The sequence below is a fragment of the Aquila chrysaetos genome, chromosome 5 (assembly GCF_900496995.4).
Source record: "Aquila chrysaetos chrysaetos chromosome 5, bAquChr1.4, whole genome shotgun sequence".
In the NCBI taxonomy this organism is placed as follows: domain Eukaryota; kingdom Metazoa; phylum Chordata; class Aves; order Accipitriformes; family Accipitridae; genus Aquila; species Aquila chrysaetos.
The window spans coordinates 51,511,408-51,525,709 of NC_044008.1; the positions used below are offsets into that span (position 1 = coordinate 51,511,408).

At 39.1% G+C, this 14,302-nt stretch overlaps 1 long non-coding RNA gene across 1 annotated transcript; it reads right to left on the reverse strand.

Annotated features, from left to right (window-relative positions):
* Positions 1 to 1,140: 1,140 nt before the first annotated feature.
* On the reverse strand, positions 1,141 to 13,586 carry LOC115342318. Its single transcript, XR_003923719.2, has 3 exons — positions 13,504 to 13,586; positions 6,275 to 6,433; positions 1,141 to 1,424 (listed from the first exon to the last, which is right to left on the reverse strand). It is a non-coding gene; the product is annotated as an uncharacterized LOC115342318 (long non-coding RNA).
* Between the last annotated feature and the right edge of the window lie 716 nt (positions 13,587 to 14,302).

Genomic DNA, 14,302 nt, shown 5'->3' on the forward strand with positions numbered 1-14,302 from the left:
AGTTTTATTAACATGCAAAAATGAACTATACATTCAAAAGCAGGTGGCCTGCAAATGCTAGTTTTGAGCACCTGTACTGATTCAGTGGATTACTAATCGAGGTCTGTGAAGGAGGTTTGTCAGTCAAAGCTCTTGTTTACCTGTGACATCATAAATGTATGTTTGAAAGAAGATGTTTTTTGTTGCTTTTCCATTGCAATATATATACCCAGCCCCTTTTCTGAGTGTCTAAACACGGAGGCTGTTACAGTTGCAACAGATGTAGCACTGTGGCTCAAGGAATAGCAAACCAATTTGGGTAAGCTTACCAACATCCAGAGAAGAACCTGCAGGAAATGACTTATTTACTGAGTTTTAACCTCATCTTCTCATTGCTGACAGCGGATAACTTGCAATTTGTTTGATGCCAAATAAAATCTACAGAGACTTGTAGGTCTTTTGTTTGGACATTATATATATATACACACAGTTAGTTGGTCAGATTGAAACTGAATATTATGGTTTCATTTTTATTAGACATACAAATAATATTTTTTGTTTTTCCCTAAAAGTGTTCTGATCTGCTAATGTTCCTGCCAATAAACTCATCTACTGGATTATTTGTGGAAGATGAACAGAATAGTTTATAAACTCTTTATGTAAATTATTTCTTTTAATTTGAGCAGTTTTGCATGAAACAACTTTTTTTTTTTTTTTTTTTTTGGGTGCTTCTTTAACTAAAAAATAGCTGCTTGCCAAGCTCCACCTTGACCTCTGTTTACCTTTGAGGGCAGCCAACTTCTCTTTTCATCATTTTGTGTATTGAAATTAATGGGTTCTGGCTGGTTCAGCAGAAAATGTCTAGTTTCCTGAAAAGCACCCTGAGAGGTTGTTTTTACAGTACTAGTCATGCTTGACCAAACATGGTAAGTACCAGAAAGTCTTACTCAAGCTGTTCTCTCGAGACTTCCAGCTCTGCTTTGCAGACAACTGAATTTTCTGAGTTTCTGGGTTCCTATCTTAAACCAAACCGCTGAACCTCTTTTGAAGCCTGCCTGTTCTTACAAGAAACCTTAGTACAGAGGAGGTTTGTTTATGAAAGGATATATTAGACTCCTTCATTTGCAGCCAACAAAAGCAACTCGCTCTCTCTCTGGCTGCTCTAATTGATTTTTATTTTTTATTTATTGTTTTGAAGTTAAACAAATCATAGATTAAAACCCCTCCAACCAATGCCTCTAGATATTTTTGCCACATAGTAAAAATACAAGTACTAGTGCAAACAGAAAGCAAACCACTGAAGCTTGGAGTATAAGGTTGCTTGCAGATGCTTTGTCCATGCCTATTAACTTGTTCATGACTGCATCTCTTTTCATGGGCTCTGCTGCCATTGTTCTGGGTTTGTGATGTTGGAACCAGCAGGCGTAGCCTGAGTTCAGATGAAGCTGGCAGATATGTAAGAAACACAAAACTTGTTTTGGTGCAGGTATGAGAGTATCTAAGTGAATATAATAAACAAAGGTTGTTTTTAAGTGAACTTTCTTCAGTATTCCCCAGGAAGGGTTAAAGGTGGACTTTTATTCAGTATTCCCCAGAAAGAGTTTAAGCAAGAATACATTGTTAGGGCTCAGAACAAACAGATAATTCCACTTTTGACCCCAGTTCCTAAACCCAGAAGACAAATGACAATTAAAAACCTTTTTAAGAAAACAAAGCTTTGTATTCCCTCTTAAACTTCAGCACAGACTAAATCTTGTAGCGTTTTCAATATGGTTAGACTTGCGCTGTCAGTCTTTCTCCTTTTACCTTCTATTGCACTACTGTTGGCAGCATTTAATAAATTTTTAAATGTATGTCATGAATAGGCTGGGTCACTTAATAGAATATGAAATGTCTTTGAGAGACGAAGCTTTTTCTAGAGTCATGACAAAGCCATTACGAAAAATTAATGTTCTTTCTCATTTGTTTTGGACCACAACACTTCCATAGAAGATAATTAAGTCTGAATCTGTAGAGAATACATTGTTTGATCTTAACCTGTGTATATTCACAGGCCTCTCTACACATTTTTACATGACAGGCAGACTATAGATCTGGTTCAGCAAAGCAATGAACAGAATGATCTTGTGCTAAGCTGAATGTTTAGGTGTGGTTACTGAGCAGTTATTTAGGTTCTTGTGTGCCTCTAGCCAACCCAAATCCTGGTACTGGGTCTCTCTTCCCCGTAGCCTTCATTTAAAGGTCATTACTGACCTTAGCTGACCTACTGACTGCCTTCCCCCAACAGTGTGCTACTTTAGATGTGAAGGACTGCTGGATGTGTCCACTGTGCTTGGTATTCTTCAAAAATATCAATGGGTCAGATTCAAAGCTAGGTGATGAACTCTTATTGACATCAATTGAGTCCATGTGTATTCCTTATTTATAAAAGCAAGGTGCATTTATGAACCAAAGATAGCAAGAAACTGCAGATCTTCATGAGGAGACCAGAACAGAAGGCTGATAATGAAAAAGAATGGAGGTATCTTGTCTGTGCAAAGACCTTCCTTCTGAACGGATACCATTTTTTTCGTTACTCTGAGCTCATAAATTTATGCCTAATCTTGGCAGAAAGCAATCTCTTTTTTGTTTCCTAATGAAATTTGTTTAATTTATTAGTAAGGAGATAACTTTTTTATATGCCAAGAGCCTGTCTTTGGAAATTATACAGTTGTTTGTATTCTGTGTTGCTATATAATGGGATTATGTGAAATTTAAAATATACCCATCACTTTTGCATATTACAATGCAGTGAAATTTATGGGATATGCTACAGCTTGTGTAGTATCATGACCATTTTTGTGGTATTTAACTAGCAGTCCCTTGCCTGAGTACTTAAAAAAAAAAAAAAAAAAAAAAGTGGTGGTGGGGAGAAATTGTTTTACCTAAATGTTATTTGGCTTTCATAACACCTAATGCTTTAACAGGGTCTTAACAACACTTCCCCCCCGTAATATGTGAGAAATTTCTACTTATAGGAAACTGGTAAATGGTTAAACTTTCTAAAGGAACTCATTATAAGATTGTAAGAATTAAAAATGCTAAGAACTGTAATCTGAGTTAGTTCTACTGTAAAAGTGGGCTGATGCAGTACTGAATCAGTCATTAGCTTTGAGGACAGAGCACTTTGAAACAGTCCATTAAGGCAAGAGATTGCCCAATTAGATATTCACGTGGCAGTTAAAATTGCATTGGAATGTTAACCACTTCCAATTTTCAGTCAGATGGCTTTTTTAAACTTTGACTGAAATGTTCTTAGTTCTTGCTGCATGGTAGGAGAGAAAAAAGTGCTTAAAATACTTGTTAAAAATAACCAAAACCCCACATCCACATTAATTTCATGCCAAGTTGTTCTTTATGTAATTTGAAAGGGCTGTGATATTCAAGTATTGAGAATTTTAAAGGGAACATTAATATGCCTTTATAATATTACCATACTAGTGCAAATGATGCAAAGTCTTCCTTTGTAAACTGAGACATGAACAAATGTCTTGAACCAACTTATCTTCAAAACTTTTGATGCATTTCAGAGTTTGGGGTATTTTTTTTAAATTGCTAAGGGAAGGGAAAGAAATCGTAGTCAGACATTCTGGTTGAATTAACCTTATTTTAAATAGATTTAAATGCTATTTGTACTCTCCTTGAAGAAATTACAGCAATCACTTGAGGGGGGGCCTTTACTGTATGGTCTACAACTGATGTTAAATTCAGTCTCATTAATCTGTCTCCTGAGAGCTCTTGGATTTGTTAGTTTTTTTCTTCTGGTTGTTTTTTTTTTTTTCTCTTTCTCTCTCTCTTTTTTTTTTTTTTTTTTTTTTTTTAAACATTGGTTCAGTAAATAGACAGTTGAAAAGTACCTTGGGCTAATGGAGCCATGGATCCTCCAGAGTGACACATCAGTAAAGTTGTGGTATTCAGTAAAGTTGATATGAATAAATTAGACATTATATTACTAGAGTCAGACGTTTGCAACTGTCTAGTGAAAACATGACAATTAAAGGCACAGATCAAATTACCTGGAAGTCTGCATTAGTGCTCTGTACTCATGTACGTGCCACACAAATAGCATTGAGTATATTAGAGCAATCCCTTCAGGACTGACAAGAAATGCTATAATACTGAGGCTGTGCTAAGAGATGAATACTTATTGCTTGCAGGGATGCAAAGACAGTGCCAGGGCTGTTTGTTTTAGGAATTGATCAGCATCTCCAGATGCTGTTAGAATTATAATCCCAGCACTGCTGTCAGGGCTATGTTTAGAAGGCTTGTTTTGAGATGTTTATAGGAATATTCAAATTTAGTTAATTTGAAGTGTCTGATATCTTGAAAGTTTGTTCTGCAAAGGATCAACCACAGAACGCCTTTACCCCAAATTTCAGTTGCAGGGGACTTTTTTGACATGAAAATGGAAGGAAGTCCTTTCTTCAGGCAGTCAACGTATTGGCGATGTTGATTGATTGTGTAACACTTCATATTTAGATATAGATGCTTACTAGGGGAAGTCAGGTCCTCAATGACTGACATTGTGGAGTATTGTGCATATTTTGTTCGAGTTTGGTCTTTATATGTCAGAATTTAATAAGAAAAAAGTGAACAAAATGGGCTGCACCAACACTCTCTGTACTTGTTCTGGCATAAGGGAATGAGGTTACTGTTCTTGCTTGAAAAGTCCTGAGGACAATTGGGTGGGAGAGAACTGGGGATGATATGTTTTGTCCTTATCTCTGTTGAAACAAAACTTACTTGTTCCTTTACTAACACTTTGACATAAGTGCTCTGATACAGTGTTATGTTGTGCAAATGCTGCTCAGCAGGACTCCTTGATATGTACCGAGTGCAATTCCTTTCTATGGTACTGTGGCAAAACTCAAACTACTCAGTGGGTCTGTGTTGTGTTGAGAAATGTAGAAATAAATAGAGAAAATGTGTGTGTTAATAGCCTTGTTCAGCCCTTCTCTCCCACACCTTCTCTATCTCCAGGGTAAAATGGTGTAATTTATCCTTCTGTGCTGCTCTTAATAAAACTGAATATGGAGACTCTGTGCAGTGTTTTGCTTAATATATTACTTTCTTAGTCTTCTCTAACACCATGTAGCTGTGTTATTCTTTCACTTCAGCAGAGAGCTTAAAAATTAGTCTCTCATAATTTAAAACCTCCATTGCTTTAAAAAGTGGGCAAGTCTTCCTTTGGCAGAAGAGATCTAAAGATAGTATAGCTAAGTGGAAAAATGGCAAGTATGGTGGTTTTTTTTATTTTTTTTTCCTTAATTTTCAGTACAAAGGTCTGGAAGGCTATTAAGATCTTTCACATTTGTATGTGCTATATATTGTATATATTAAATGATAAATAGCTGGAGTGAGCACAGGGTTGATATTTCAAGTTTCATATGGCTGTGATAGCATGAATGCAGGCATTAGGCTAAAAATCATAGAAGAAAAGTAGTATGCCAAGTTAGGATCTATGAGAGTAAATATTCCTAAGATCTTGTGATGTCCAACTTGAATGATTTTTTTTTTTTTTTCAACCTTATAAAATAAACTAAACTTCTTAAGGAAAAATTCTTCTATAGCATAACTGGAAAAAGTATCCAGTATATGGTTTCAGTTTGATCACTGCTAAAACAAATAAATAAGCAGTGGATGCTATTAGATTGAGGGACTGAGGGACTCCTTCACTGGGCTACCTATGGAAGTAGAATAACTTTCTCTTTCATTGCTTTGGATTTAGAAGCCCAAAATGTAGTGGAAGGCAGTCTAGTAACTCCTTCAGTGAGAAAGTAACAACTGAAAAATATGAGAAAATAATGCAGATTTACAATGAAAGATTTGCAGGTGCAGTAACTATATGCTAGAAATGCAAAGATGTCTTTTAATCATCATTCGGACTTGTTTTTACCAGAAAACAACACAGGAATTGTTTCAGGATGATAGAAATGGTTAAGTAATACGTGGCAAGCATAACTGCTATCTACCAATATTGCATGGGGAAATGGAGATTAAAAGCTTTAAGCAGACTTTAAAACAAACAAAAAAATAATAAAAATGCTCAGTCTAAGAGATTCCTGAGGTCTAGAATGTGACTAACATACAACGCCTTCATTTGAGAGGGTCAAGTAACATACTGGAAAACTTTAGACTGCACTGTTTGATGTCATTCATGTGGAAAGTCTTAGAAGCTGTTTTAAAGTTTAAGTGAATTTTAATGGCCCAAATGAGAAAACATTTGGAAAAAAATGTCATATGATTAACTGTTTACCTGCTGAAGTAGAAACCAGTCCCACTGGCAGGCTGCAAAGGAGTATGAAAAGCCAAAGAGATCCTTCTAGAATCATGAAAGCTCTGAGGAAAGCTGCATGGAGATGATGCTGGGTATTGCAAACTGCTGGAGCTCTCTTGCCATCTGTGTCTTGCTGTTCTGTGTAGAAGCCAGACAACAAAAATCCTGTCTTGAATATGTTTAAAATCTTTAAAGATGTTAAGAAAATATGGTATTTGTTCCCTTAAAAAAAAAAAAGCAAAAACAAAACAAAAAAACGCACAAAACAACAACAAACCCCCCCCCCCCCCCCCACCCCCCCCCAACCAAACAACCCAATATACTTGCGGAAAAAATGTCTTGGGGCCAAATTTGGGAAGGAAATTGGAACCATCAATAAGCCTTACAGGTTATGAAGGGACTGTAGTGTGAGATCTTAGGACCTGCGGTGGAATCCAGGCTTTACACGTGCACCGTAATTGCCTCTGACAATGCTATACAAAGTAAGAATTTCAAGGGTAGAAATTGATGAAAAGGCACAACAAATAATGAGGCCTCCTTCACTGCAATTAGATACAGGGGATTCAGATCATTTAAGTTTCTGCTCATAAATTGCAAAATGCAGTCAGTTAGGAGGCTGGGGGCGGGGGGGGGGGGGGCTGGGCGGTGAAGCCTAACAGACAGTTTAAAACATTGTATATAATGGATGAGATGCCAGAGCCTGCTGCCCAGGAAAGACACTTTCAAGTGAACATAAAAATTCTGGAAGTGCTGATCCCAACATGCACAGCTGCAGTAAAGAAGGCAAACAGTGTTACTGCCAGAGGACTGCAGTGTAAATAAGGGAGCTGCCATTCTCGTTATCTGCTGGTTAGAGCGTGAGCACAGGGTCTGCTCAGTGTGTCTTTGACAGGAAATAGCCACTCTTAATGGGATATGAGGGAGATGAATCCAACTGGCACCATAAATCTTGGAGGTGTTGGTAAGCGTAAGGCAATTAGGATCCTTTTCACTGCAGAAAGGAGACAGTTTTATTACTTCTTTTAAAGTGTATGTTTTTTCCAAAGTGATATAGGTGCCTACTTTGAAACCATTTCATTTAAATACAGCAATGAGTGAGGGAACATAAGCTCAACAGGAGAAGCAATCTGAGGTTTTGAGTAGGCTATTTTACACAAACATAATCCAAGCCAGCTGTATGCTAGTTTTAAATAATTCAAAGTAGGGTTTGGTGTGTTCACCCATAGTTCAGTGTGCAAATTTAGGCTTCAGATGCAGTTGCCCAGCCAGTGTTGCAAAAGACCTGTTTGGTAGATGATAATTAATGGCTCCAAATGGTGCATTGCCTCTTCCCCTGCTAATCTTGGCCTCCAGCATTTCTCACTTACCAAATCCAGTGGTAATCTTTTGGATGCAAGTGGCATCTCTCAGATTAAGTGCTCCTGGGTAGGTGCCTGACTCTCCAGGTGTCACAGAACAGTGGTGGAGGAGAAAGTGGGTGGGAAGGGGAAAGTATGTGTCTGTCAGTGCACCAGCTTTTGCAAAGAACTGCAGAGTTAACATTCGCATCTAGCTTGGGAAAACTTGGTTTCCAAACTTCAAACTGTTTTTTTTTTTTTTTTTTTCCAAGTTCTAATGTAATGGCCAAAGGCAAGTTCAAAACTCTAATCAACAAGGCAGATAAGACACTCCAAAGGACCTAGCTAGGCATGTCCTGTGCCGAGAGGTGCCTTTACTGGGGTTGTGTTGGTGGCTTTTTTTGAGCAAACTATGTCTGTGCCCATTTGATGGATGGTTCTGTTAGAACCTTTTACTGTATAAGCTGGAGCTCTTTCTTTGTTTTTACAACATGCTCATCACCATGGTATCTGAGCACTTTGTTTTGCATTGGTAACTTTAGAGCAGCTGCTAATGAATAGAATAATGTTTTTCCATTATTTTTCCCAAAAGGCCATTACCTATTTTCCTGTACCAGCTGGGGACTTCACTACAGATTAACACCTATCCCCTGCCCCACACCCCAACTGGAGGAGATGGTTTATTCAGATTTTCTTATTTCAGAGCCGTGCAAATTCCTCAGTAAATGGGCTGGCACACACACCATATAGCTGAGTATTTGTTGGGTTTTTGTTCATATATCCAGACTACAAATATATTGCTATCTGCAAATTGTTTAAATTCTTCGTGCCCTGCCTTGGAAAGTTTATTTTAGAACTGTTTTATATGAAAACTTTGGTAGGGTTGTTAGTTTTTCCCCCACCCTCTCTGTGTTACAGCTTTGCATGCAACCCAGATGCTGAACTATTATGGATGTTTAGTCACATATCAGTGGAAGAGAAATTTAATGCGATGTGCTGAGGGGGTTTCTATTGTTGTCTCCTGATTCCTGATCAGATTTTTCTGAGCCTAAGAAGGAAAAGGCTTTTTCCTACTATATGGAAGGGCTTCAAATTCCCCTGAATCTGAAAAACAACGTGTTTCTTTTCTTATTCACGTTGTTAATAGCGATTTCAGTAATTCCATTCTGATCTTTATAGCACTTATTCTTACTCCATTGCCTACATATTTCTGATCCTTACTGGATCATCCTCAATGTTGATACTAACAATAATGAGCAACATCTATCCCTTTGGGCATGCCTGTAGGTTTCAGTGGGCATTGTAGATAAAAGTGTTGTCGATGAGGTAGCTTGTGAAAAAAATGATGACAGTTTGTTAAGGAAAAGTAGTTCCTTGTATCCATGGGATTGCACTGTGTAAATCGGCTATTTTTATTTGCTGAAGTTATATGAAATGATCACACTGACAGCTCATTTGGCTGGTGTCTCCAGTTCTGATTCCTCACATAATCTTGTACCATGGTCTGTGAACAGAGCTTTGAGCTATTCTGTAAACTTCCTCACGTTTGATTAGGGCTCTCCCCCCTGAGAAAACGAGGGTTATAAAACTGTTGGTTAAACAAGGGTTTCACAAACCAGAAATGGAGAAAACTAAGTAATAGAAGAGAGATACCAAATTCCCCTATAACTTCAGGGAACCTCTGAGTGGAAAAATTCCAGGAGCAGGGGTATCTGACTTGTGGTAATTTTTTTTAGGAGAAATGAAAAGTTGCACTTAGGAAATGGAAGATTTAGAATACAGTAATACAGACTTTGGGAAATGATCAAATGGAAACTTGTCTGCAACAAATTGCTTTAATGATCAGCACAAATGTGTTTTAATTTGGATTAATTACAGCCTGGGAAGACTTTAGTTCTAAATAAACTTCAAGAAAATGTCATCCATAATGAATATACTAAATAAACTTCAGTATAAATAAATGGGTCACGGCTCTCCTTCCCACTGAAGACTTGCTGTGTTTAGAAAATGTAAACAAAGCCATGCATATATACTGTACCTTAAGGTATTTACGTAATGACAAAAGATCACTTTTTCATTTTCCAACAATCACCAAGGGATTGCAAAGCAATCAAACTTTAACAGCCAATTAATCTCTCTAGATGATGTTTGTGTAGCACTTAACCAGTTTCAGTAAATTAGATCCCTGTGGGCTGGGCTGTTACATTGATAGAAACGTTACTGCTAGCTGGAGGCATTCATTTACTGGTTTGTAAGAACAGCAGTATTGAGAAATCGTAAGCATATGGAAACAAACTCTCTGCACCTTTTTAAAAGAAGTGCTGTTTGTAAAGAATAGGAGGTTCTGGGAGTCACCCAGCATGGAGCCTCACTAAACTAGTTTGTCAGTTCTGTTGGACTGGAGAGACTGCAGTTAAATTCCCTCTAAGAAACAGAAGAAATCCATTGGGAGGCAGCTGTGGCTAAAGAAAGATATTTCATTGCAGCAGCATCCACTTAAGCAAACTGCTAAAGGAGCAGATGTATTTAAAGTACTTCTGTGCACCTAAGCAAAATATGTTAAAATAATAATAATAATAATAATAATAAAAATCTCCAGGAGAGCAAAAACTTTCAGAATACATGAGATAAAAATCTATCAGAAAAGTATCATCTTGGAATGAAGCTGGAAACTTTCCTTTTCAATATGGTGGTTTAAGGCATCTGTACTAGTTTTCAGGCTCCCTGTGTGCGAGTTGAAGCCCACAAAGCACAACTGCAGATCTCCAAGTGGAGAGCTGCCTGACTGATGTCTGTGTACCCATGGCAATATGGCTACAATTACGAGGTGCTGAATTCTTTGTATGTGTTCCTCAAGGATCTTAATAGCACCGTGATTTCTATACTAGGTTGGTGTAAGGATTCCCTTGCCCATCATGACTCTGGAGAAGGGTCCTGGGGACTCATGAATGAGTTCAGCTCTGTCTGCTCCTTGCTTTGGTCAATTCCAGCTGGGAGCAAGGCAGGAATCCTCTATCAGATGAACAGTTCCCACTTGCAGCTGCACTGGTGTTGGATTCAGGATGCAAATAGGGAGAAGGGAGAAGACTGAAAGCATTTCAGTAACAGTTTCTGATCCATGGAAATGTCAGGAGATCTTGAGGGAGAAATTAATTCCTGGCAGAATGAAGGCACTTGGTAAAAGTCACAGTTTAGATTTCTACTCTTGAAGCAGGTATGTAGTCAGTGACACATCTGGGATGACATGCTGATATTGACACAATGGATATGGATATTCTGTGTGTGAGGCTGGTTTTTCCTGTTAAGGGTCAGGGAGCCTCTGGAAATTCAGAACTTGCTGTTGTTACCTGGGAGATGTCAACCCAGGAGTGTCATGGCCTAATCTGTTGGTAGACTGGTTGGAAAGGCAATTGGTTTATATATATTTTTAGTGGCTGGTGAATGTGCTCAGTGTGACTGGATGTTTGCCTTTGAAAGAACAGGCTGCCCAAACCCCACTCAAGCCTGCGATGGTACTTTTGGTTCCCAGAATTAATTTGCTGCGAGGTATGTGTGACTATTTGAAGACCATAAAAGCTGTTCACTGTTCTGTGGGTGTTTGCTGAGGAAAAAGCAGGGCCATGAGCACCTGCTGAGAAAGGCAGGTGGTAGCAAATAGAAGTTGACCTTTGGACATGACCTTCTGCTTTATTCCTTCTGATAACTTACATTATCATGCAGTGGCTCACAATGTGGCCTGACCATATGGTGTTTAGCAGGAGAAGGTTTAATTATATTGTTAGGCAGCACATACACTTGTAAGGCCAAAGAGATAGTAAAGGAGGTCTCTTCCTGTATCACATTGCCATTGCTGAACTTGCTGATTATGGCCTAGAAATGAGAGAATGGTTGAGGTTGGAAGGGACCTCCAGAGGTCCTCTGGCCCAAACCCCCTGTTCAAGCAGGGCCACCCAGAGCCAGTTGCCCAGGACCGTGTCTAGATGGCTTTTGAATATCTCCAAAGATAGACAGTCCACAACAACACCCTGGGCAACCTGTGCCAGTGCTTGGTCACCCTCACAGTGAAAAAGTGTTTGCTGATGTTCAGATGCAACTTCCTGCTTTTCAGTTTGTGCGCAATACCTCTTGTCCTGTCACTGGGCACCACTGAAAAGAGTCTGGCTCTGCTGTCTTTGCAGGGCTGAGTAGAAGGGAAGTTTTTGCCTCCCTCAGCCTGCTGGCAATACTTTGTCTAATGCAGCCCAGGATACCATTAGCTTCTTTGCTGCAAGAGCCCATTGCAGGGTCATGCAAATGATACTGTTTGTTCACTTGGGTGCAGTTCTTGGTGGCCTGTTTGGCAGGATGTGGTACTGGCTGTGGTGCTGAGAACAGTCTGAGCTCTTTAAACTTCAGTGATAAGTGCTGCATCTGTAGCAGTTGTCCTCTGTGCTCTTTTAGTCATAATTGACCCTTCTACCAACCCCTCTTAGATATTTTCATTCTAGTGCCTTTCAAACGCTGTGCTGGACTTCTGTAACAAACACAGGGGAAAGGTAAGTTTAGCTATAGTTCTAGATTGCTCCTTGGGCAACCGGAAGCATGATGGGGAAATGCCATGCATTGATTTATGTAGACAATACAGCAGCTTTCATAGGAGGAAGAGATAGCTATTAACCAGGTAAGCTGAAAGTAGCATAGGGTATGTGGATACAGTAAGAGCAAATGTATAGGCCCTCATAGCTCTGTCTCCCAGCATTTCAGCAGGACTTATGCTGCAAGTGTGTATGTTTAGAAATTCTGCTTGAAATCAAAATAGGAATTTCACTCCACACTGTAACAATTGTAGCACTTGCAAGCGTAGACAGGAAGGTTTTTGAGTGTGGATATTGTGGTCAAAACATAGCTTAGAACATAGGGAAGCCTGTAATACAAATGTGCTATTCATTACAATTTTCTAACGGAGATATGGTCTGAATGGTTGATAATGAAATGATTTTACTTACTGTTAGATGCACAATGGACAAGTTTGGATAGAGGCTCTTTTTTGAGAACAGATGAACGACTTCATGTACTGAATAAAATTACAACTTCCTACAATGACATGCTGGGAAAATAAACGTATCTAAGTGATGCTTGGCTCTAGGGGTGAAATGAAAGAACAAAACTACGGGACTCTCTCTAGCCAAGTGAAGTTCTGACAAGGTCATATAACAAAAGCATAATAATATCATTCTGGGTTTCTAGTTATCATTTCAGTGTGTGCTCTGACCAGTGAAAGCATTGCTAATTTTGTTTTGTACAGCTGTCCTCCATGTCAGGAGTTTGTATTTTTGTATTGTTGGCTCTTGCTGTCTTCCAGATATGCTGATTTTCTGTATCTTCTGCAGTAATAAATAGGTTTGAGCCTGTTAAAATGACTGTCTCATACTTTCAGCTGAAAGTGACAACAGAATATTTTTCTGCAATTTAATTGCTGGATATAACTCTGAAAGGTTATACCATGTATCTGCTTCACTTCTGCCATGCAGGCAGGCAAATGCATCTGATTTTTACACAGTAGTTTATAATCAAGCACTGTCAAAGCAAGAGTGAGTGGTGTGAAGATTCAAGAGGTGATGCTTTCTCCTGTTCAAACACTAGACCTTTGCAGAGCATGTTAATGGGGTAGGAAGCTGCAGAAGGAAAACCATATGACAGACACTTCAGTGCTTTTTCCTGAGATCTGCAACCTGGGAGACTGTCAGCCAGAAGGGTACAAGCTGACACACTGCTCCTGTCACCCACATGTGTGCCCCCCTGCCCCTCCCTCCCAAATCCCCCAAAACAAAAAAAATCCCCCCAAACCAAAACAAAGACTCAAATTTATTAAATGTAAAGGCTTACAGAAACCTTAATAGCCTGTTGTCTTCCAAGGCAGGGCAGCTGCTATTTCCTGGAGGAGGTCAAACATACAAAATCTAGGTATATGGTGCAGGATGCCTCAGGGAGCAACCAAAGTTATGCTGAGGTTTGGTTCACAGGACCAGTCCTGGAGCAGTGGAGTGGTGATTTCAAGTGACCTTTAGGCTATTCTTCTATCAAAGCACTGCTCGGTATCTGGATTATCAAATTTTGTACCAGTATTTGAAGCATTTACTTTCCATTTTCTTCAGACTAGTATGTTGCAATTCTCTGAGTCTGAGCTGATTCTCCTGTGAACTAGATCTGTTAGGTAATAATTACTGTGCTCACACGCTCCTCTCTTTCTTCTATAAAAGAGGAGGGCTTTCAGTTCAATAACAGTTTGGTTCTGGTGGTATGTGTGTTCTCTCATGGCCATCTCTCTTATACCGGTGGACATTGGCTTTGGTCTCTATATTTTTTCTGATACAAAGGCCTCAAGAAAGGCTATGTTCACCATGCCCAAAGACAATCATACAGAAAAGTGCTGGGTTAAAATATGGGGTTTGGTATTGCACTAGAGATGTGGAGGGGAAAACATGACTGCTTGTATTGGGAACTTGTGGGGTTGGAAGGCCAAGTTTCCTATTTGGTGAAAATTGTTGAACAGTTTCTGGCAATAATTACTAGTTTTAAATTTCAAAGAGTGAGGGGACTCAAAGAGGGAGGGGGACTCTGCATGAAAAGCCTTGCAGAATGGGACAGGCCACGTGATAGGGAAATATTGATTGTGTTCCTTCTGGACTGT